Source organism: Nelumbo nucifera, chromosome 1, assembly GCF_055504915.1.
Source record: "Nelumbo nucifera cultivar China Antique chromosome 1, China Antique-T2T, whole genome shotgun sequence".
In the NCBI taxonomy this organism is placed as follows: Eukaryota; Viridiplantae; Streptophyta; class Magnoliopsida; order Proteales; family Nelumbonaceae; genus Nelumbo; species Nelumbo nucifera.
The window spans coordinates 139043960-139052163 of NC_142649.1; the positions used below are offsets into that span (position 1 = coordinate 139043960).

Here is an 8204-nt window from a genome sequence, read left to right on the forward strand (position 1 = left end):
TGGATTGGTTTTGACAGTTACGACTCTGTTATGATATAACAAATCACAAGGATGCCTCATTAATATTAATTGACCCTAGAGCTCGAAGCTCGATTCCAAATGGCAAAGAGCCTGTAGCGAAAAGCCAACAAGATTAGTGGATTTATAATTATATGTAGATGATGTAGTGTTTGCAAAAGGGGTTCTAAAAGTATCCGGATGTGCTACTCACAAAGCCTTTCTTACACCGATCATATGTATCTGCCATATATCACGAATATCTTTACTAATTCTATGTTATTATTCATGAGAGATGTTCCTAATATACAATGGGATGTGATGTTGTTCGATCCCATGTGTTCTAAATTAAGATTGTAGTCAAATAATCTTATTAATTGGCGAAGCCAAGGTAAAAGGACAAAGTCATACAGGAAGATTTGAAATCAAGAAAGAGATCAGAGGCTCGAGGAGTTGTTTCTCGAGTAGGCACTCCGACACTCAAGTTAGTAATGGAAGAGAAGGGTGGTCGGGCCGAGTAGTTGAGAAGAATGTCGGTCTGAGAAGAAGCAGAATAACAATATGGAGTCTAAAGAGTCAAAAATCCTTTACCTTGAGTGGAAGTTACCTTTTTATAGCCGAAGATTTGTGTCCGATTCGGATGAGGTTTCCAGGCTTGTCAGGATGAGGTTGTCTGTCGAGGTCTTTGGGATGAGTCATAATCCCCGGCAGAGCTATCCTCCTTATCCGTACAGGGCTCCTCTTCTTGATCGCGCTTATCCATTCTACATGGTGTCGACGTGGCCGAAGAGATAAGCTGGCCAAGGAGACACCACGTGGCACTCGAGGCCAGTTCAACCATAACCCAAACACCACTCCCCTAGTTCTGAAGTCAATGAGTGTAGTGCTCGACCATGGTGTGGCGCAGAAGAGCTCTGTAGTCTTCGACTGAGGAACTCTTTAGTGAAGCGTACTTTTCCGAGTTGAGTGACCCGAGGCATAACCAATTTATTGGGTGAACCGGCTAGTTCTACGCCTGTACCATTTCCAATACGGATCAGTAGGGGCATCATTTCGTTTCCCCGAGGTTATGCCTATGCGGAGGGCAATGGCATTGATTCGTCTTCCCGAGCTGTTAGAGGGTGGCACTGAATCGTCGTCGTTGATTTTATTTGATCTGGGTTGCTGGGAGTCCTATAAAAGGGGAGTGAAGAGCATTTCTACTTTGTCATTTGCGAAGAGTGTTTTCTGGAGTTCGGTGAGAAGTAGCCCTCGGCTCGGCTAGTGCTTCGGCTTTCCACAATCTTTACCTTCACTTCAATAAGATGTCTTGCTCTTCATCCTCTGGCCCTTTTTGTTCGTCTTCCTCTTCTTTCAGTTCTAGTAGTGAGTCCGAGTCGGGGTCTCTCATCGAGTCCACCGCGCTTACGGTTCGTGAGGCCAATGACCAGGGGGCTGAGGTCGACAAACATGGGGTTGAGGTCATAGATCTAGAGGAAGCCACAGCTTGGAAGGCTAAGGCCGAGGTCGAAGTAGTGTCTAAGGAGGGGGCTAACCTCCCTTCATAGTTTGGTAGTCGGTTTGGGTTTACTCCATGCTACCTGAACCTTGGGGATTTGACCCGAATCAAGGCCTTGTACTGTATACCCAAGGAATATGAGTTGAGATGTCTGGGTGCTGGTGAGAGGGCCACCTCGACTCGGCTAGGCGAGCTTTGTGTTTATGAGCACAGCCTGATGGCCGGGCTGAGGTTTCCTTTGAATGAGGGAATCGCTGCTGTGTTGAGGTGGTTCCACATCTAGCCTATCTAGTTGATGTCGAACTCCTTTGGATACTTAGTGAGTCTTTTGTATTACTGTTCAATCCACGGTCTGGAGGTCACCCTGCCGATGTTTATCGATTTTCTGCAACTGAAGAAGCACCAGCAAGGGTACTACTACTTCTCAGTTCGGCTACATAATAAGGTTTTTGTTAGGGCTCCGTCTTTGGTGAAGTGCTGGAAGGTGAGATTTTTCTTCGTGCACTGCCCTGGGGGCTGGCCGTTCCCTGCCAAGCTTCAAAAGTCAAGGACCAAGGTGAAGATGCCAACTGTGACTGAACTTATCGAGGAAGAGAAGGCGTCCATTAGGTAGATAGAGAGGATAAACGTGATGGAGTGCACATCGTTCTCAATGTTGATTCATGCCAGGTTGATGAGTGAGACAACCGATATATGTGTTATACTGGGCTCTCTTTCATTTCCGAAGTCTTTTACTGATTTGGAGCTCATTTGTGCAGGTGCTGAGATGGCTAACGTTGAGTAGATGGCTCACCATATGAGGGCTGTGGTAGAGAGATCGCGGATAAGTAGGGCTCAAGGGGCACAACCAAGGGTCGCCGAGCCGCAGTCGAGGTCGATGGAGTGCACTCATCGCCATTGAGGGAGAGCAAGCCGAAGCATGGTAAGGCAGAAGGCCCGGTGGACGTATATGTGCCACAGTGGAGAGTTCGGCCGTGTGACGGGCTTGAGACAGAGGCTGTCCCCGAGCAGCCTGTTTGAGGTCTGATGATGCCCAGAAGCTGTCCGTAAGCTGAGGGTGACGGACTTGTGACATAAAAGAGTGGGACAACACTGTCCACAAGCTGAAGGGCCACATCACCGAGCTAAAGGAGGCTCAGGACACGCTGAGGAGGAGATCTCGGGGAGGCCAAGGCGAAGATAGTCTGGGTGGAGGAAGGAGTTGCCGAGTATAAGGCCTCGGAGGCCTACCAGAACAACTTGGACAACTTCACCACTCATTCCTAGGAGCAAATCTATTTGACTCGAGATCAAATTTGGATTGGAGTTTTCTATTTGAACTCAATTTGAATTGATATTTGACATACTTGAGTATCAACTCAATTTAACTCAAATATAAATAAATTTGTATACAAAATTATTATTATTTACTTATTTTATAAATAGAAATATATTAAAAAGTTAATATTTTTGGTATTACAAAACTTGAATTTGACTCAATTGCAAGTTGAGTATATGTTTGGCATCATTTTCTCAGATACAACACCGTTTTCTTAGAAAATGGTGCTGCTGATGTGTGGGTTGGAAGCACTGTTTTCTGAGAAAATGGTGTCTTTTTTTTTTTTTTTGGAAACGTTGCTACCAGATAGGACATTTCCTGGAGCAACACCAACACTTTCTGTTTGGTACCAGTGCTCCATATCTGTTTTCAGCACTGGTACCCATTATAGGAAGTCCACGTCACTGCCACATCATGTCCTTGTTGGCAGCAACAAGCTCCAATATGAGAAAACGTCAAATTCGGCATTGCTCCAAACCACGCCTTCTCAATTTCCAAGATGTGACTTGGAACACCAATTTTTATGGAAAAACGGTCTCAAACATATTAACGTTTCCTAGAGCACCGTTTTCTCCGATGTAGCGCTGATGTATCACCATTTTCTGGAGCAACGACATCGGTGCCAAACATATGCTGAGTTTCGTTATTTAGTGAGATAAACTCAGGTATTACAAAGTTCGAGCTCAACTTGACTAACTATTCAATTCGTTGGAGGTTGACTTGAACTCAATTATTTGCAAGTCAAGTTCGAGTATTTAGTGAACCAACCTCCAATAGTTCATGAGTAAACTTGGCTCGCTTGCATCTCTAAACCACAATTATTAGATTAGTTTTGGGCATGCATGGATATGTTGGATTTGGATCTATAAGTTTGGGGCAAGCTAAGGCCCAAGCACAACCATAATACTATGAACCCAAGCAATCTCAAAGTCCTCAATCCAACCCTACTTATTAGGTATGACGTTTGGATGGGCTACATATTTTGTTATTACAATGCGGTTTGAACTGGTAACATGTCACTCTTGGGGAAACGTGTAAAAGTAACAGGAGGTGGGTTAATACTCTCATTACTCATTTTTTCCTTTTTTCAAACAAAAAACAAAAAAAAAATCATTTTTCGACAAGTCGTCTCTATTCTTTGTCCTCTCTGCTTGTGGTTTGAACAATGAAGAGAGCATCTCAATGGGTAGAAATTAAATGGAATTTTGGAGTGAGCAGTGGAAGAAGACTTGAAGAACGGTGGTAGAAAAGGAGGTTTTCGGCAAATCTTGTATCATCTATTCTACAAATGGAAGACATATATTGATTCTCTCTCTCTCTTCTTAGGCGAAAGGATTTGAATAAGGTGAAACTTATTTTTTGAATGGGTTTTAGACTTTTAGGGTGGAAGTTTTTGAGCAGAGTAAAACTTCATAAATAGTTGCTCGACCAACTGTTACAATCCTCTTTCCCAATTGCACCAATGGCAATAATGTTGAACCCTTGAACCCTTGAACCTCTTTCCCAATTGCACCTATATATGTTTGGTTTGAAGGAAAAAGTAGAGAAATGAAGAGAAAGATATGAAAACCTATACAAGGTTTGTAAATGTTTCCTTAACTTTCTCTTCCTTTTCCTATTTTTTCCTTCAAACCAAACACAACCTTAAAGATTTTTAATGTATCATATTGCACAACTAGTTGAAATCTCTCCATTGTTCAACATACTTAATAAAGTATAAAGATCTTTTAATAAAAGCTAATACAGTTTGATTAATATCATATAAAAAATCTATGAGATTATAGAGATCTTCAAAGACAATCAAAGCCTTCATGTATAATTTACTAGCGTATAGGGGCTTGTTTTGAACAAGAAATACAACAAACTATCAGGGATTATGGAACTGGCATGGCATTGTTTAATATGGTCTGGTTAGTACCATATAAGAGGTCAGATTTCTCAATAGATAGATAAATAATTGGAGAAACAAATACCTAGGCAGTAGAAAACTTTAAGAATGTTGGAAGAGAAGTGTTTCAATAGGCTCTATGTCCTCTCTGATCATTGGATGGAAGACATGAACCAGTTGTTTTCTCTCTTTGAGCTTTTAGGTATGGGTGGAAGGTTTTGAACAAAGTAAAATTTCATAGACTTTTAGGGTAGGGGTTGAAAGATCAATGTTTTTTTTTTCATTTTTATTTAAAAAAAAGAAAAAAAAATAACGGAAGTGCTAACCCACCTTCCGTTACTTTTACACGTTGGATGAAAGTTCACCCCGCGTTGTAACAATAAAATATGAGTCCATCCGGTTTCCCTACAATCGAGCTAGTACAAGGCTACATTAGAGTTGAGCACGCAACTTGGAATGTGAGCTGAATAGGTGTTAAATGGAACTTTATAAGCTATCACCTATCAATTTATTTATTTATTTTTTTTGGTGAAAACACCTATCAATTTATGGACTTAGAAAGTGGTGGAAAGAAAAAACAATTACGAGAGGAAGACTTTTGTCTTTATTGGAAGAGTGCAAATGCAAAGTTAATTAGGAAATACCCATATACAAGTTTTTGCACCTCAATAACATTTTTAGTACTTGCACCGGTATACATGCATATGTGCTCCACCTTATAAAATACAGGTAGAGAGGGGTTATTTATTTTGGAGTGAGTAGGAAATGATGTGGTCACCGGTGACCACTTTAGGAGAACGACTTGAGATAATAGGAAGGTGGTGTAAATTTTGCATTAACTTTTGGAATATAAAATTTGTATGTCAGTAAATGTAAATGATAAAAAATGTAAATTTTATATGAGGTAAGAATGAAAATCATAGTCACAAATTTATATTTGGTAAAATTCCCGATTAGTACCCTGTATTTTGGCTGGAGTGATAATTTGGTCCCCGAACTTTAAAAAGCAATAATTCAGTATCTGAATTTTTAAAATGTGACAATCTACTACCTGCCGTTAACCAGTCTGTTAATCAGCCGTTAAGTGACATTTGGAAAGTTAAAAATGTCCTTCGAATGCCATCTAATTCTCTTTATCAACCATTCAAACGTTGACAAAAAACTGAACAATCCCAAATACTAGCCTCTTCTATTCAAAAAAGTTGGTGATTGTTTAGAAGAATTTAGAATTTGAGACTATTCATTTTATTGTCTATATTTGGATGATTGATAAAGAGAATTATATAGCATTTTTAGGGTATTTTTGACTTTTTAAATGTTACTTAACGGCTGATTAACAGGTTGGTTAACGACAGGTACAGGATTGTCAAATTTTGAAAGTTCGGGTGCTAAATTGTCGCACTTTAAAGTTAAGGAATTAAATTATCACTTGAGCCAAAATACAAGATACTAAACAGAAATTTTCCCTATATATCTGCACTGCAAAAGAAGACAGAGCCTCTAGTAAGCTACGTAGATGATATCCTTTCTTGGGCGTTGTACTTGCGTGGAAATGGAAGAAACTACCACATCTGCATCCAGACCCTGCGGATTTTGAAACTCCTAAAGCTGCTAAAAATAATACATCTACAATTGCATTACATTTTTAATCTAGAAACTTTTTACATTTTATGCATTTTCGAGGATCAGATCCAGTCGGCACAACAATAAAAAGTACATTCAATGAACACTATTGACAAGGGAGAATGACCGATCAGTCCAGGGTCAGAATTTGTAGTCAGAAAGTACTGTTGGGGTAGATGCCAGCTTGGAATTGATGCCAATTCATGGGTGGGCATTGATGCATACAATGTGGATTGTTGACTTTTTAAATGTTTATAGCTATACAGTGAAAATAAGAAATTTGCATTGGACAAATCCGTACTTCTCCATAAGGGTAAGTGAAGGATATATGAATGAACAGGTTTAAAAAATTTTGAAAATGTTCATTTAACATGATGTGCTACTTCATCCAGAATTGCATTTTTCACCCTACCACCGTACTGCCTTGCATAAAGTTAGGGCTTGTTCGTTTGCTCTGAAGTCTGACATATGAAAGTGTAATAATTACATTAAGAGGTATATTGGTATTGATGAATTTTTCTTTCCTCTGAATTCTGAATGCAAAGAATGGTGTTTTAAATTCTAAATTCTGAAAACTATCAAATATCCATTTTGGGGGTATCATTGAAAAACAAAAAGTTGTATAATTGTACTTTAAGAGATAAGAGATAAGAAAAAACGAACAACTAATTTTCTCTTAAATTTAAAAGATTCTTCTTAAAAGATAAGAGTTAAGAGGAAACGAAGACCCTTAATTTTAAAATAAAACAAAACTAAATTAGCTAATCCAAAGATTCTCATCTCGTAGAAGTTTTAATTAAAAGGGGTTTTAACCGTTCAGTCCACCCTTACCGATAGAGCTAAGATGGAAAGAAACAAAAAAACGTGCATCTTGTAATAAAGAAGGGAACAAAAAAAAAGGACTAGTTGATGAAAAAAATGGTAGGGTACCTTTGAACAGGGCAATTGTGTACAAAATTATGCTCAAACCACTGCATCCTTTTGGCGCCTTATAACCAAAATTGACCTAATTATGCAATCTTACATACAGAGAAGGCAAGACAAATAAAAAATAAAAAAAAAAGAAGCGCAAGCCTAACACTGATTTCCAAAGGTTTCCTCCGACAACCTTCTTGAGCTGTTCATTATAGTTGGACTCAGCCTGCACATGAGAACACAGAATTCTGATTGATTCAGTGCTCCATCTCCATCCAAATCCCCCTCTCGTAACATACACGATAGTTCATCATCACTCAAGTCCTGCAGTCCCAAAAGAGAGGAATTTCTCTTCAGGCTCTGGAATGTGATGAGACCCGTTTGCTGATCCATTAGCAAGCTAAACCCGTTACAGAGCTCAGCAATAAATTGATCAGCACCCAGTCTCTCTATCATTGACGGAAAGAAATCTTCAAAGACGACATCATTCTGTTCGGCTTCGGCCATCGTAAGCTAGGTGAATTCCAAGAGAGGTATATATATATAAGATCGAGGGGGGTGGAGAGAAAAGTGAAACTGGCCTAGCTGCGTTAGATTAGGGAAAGAAATTAAAAGGAGAGGAAGAGATGAGTTCTTTGGAAAACATCAAGGATGCCACTGCCCACTGGAGTTGGGGATAAAGAAGGTTTTATATATAATTAATGTTCAGAGCAGCTGATACCTGCTTCAGTTGTTGGAAGACTTTCGTACGTGCCTTCGTGGAAGCTGCGCGCATAGGTTCTTCACGAATCACGATTGATCTGACCTATTAGCTGATCATAGCCTCATAAAATAAGCCGGCTATATATATATAATATAATAGAAGTAAGAAAGAATTGCAGTGTGATTTCTACTTAATCCATGTCCTCAGACACTGGACTAACAAGAATGTGTACGTACTCTTCAATTAAATTGGTAACCCAGAA

The 8204-nt window shown here is 39.5% G+C and overlaps 1 pseudogene; it reads right to left on the reverse strand.

Annotated features, from left to right (window-relative positions):
- Positions 1 to 7398: 7398 nt before the first annotated feature.
- Positions 7399 to 7746, reverse strand: LOC104590472 (calcium-binding protein KRP1 pseudogene; annotated as a pseudogene).
- Positions 7747 to 8204: the final 458 nt, after the last annotated feature.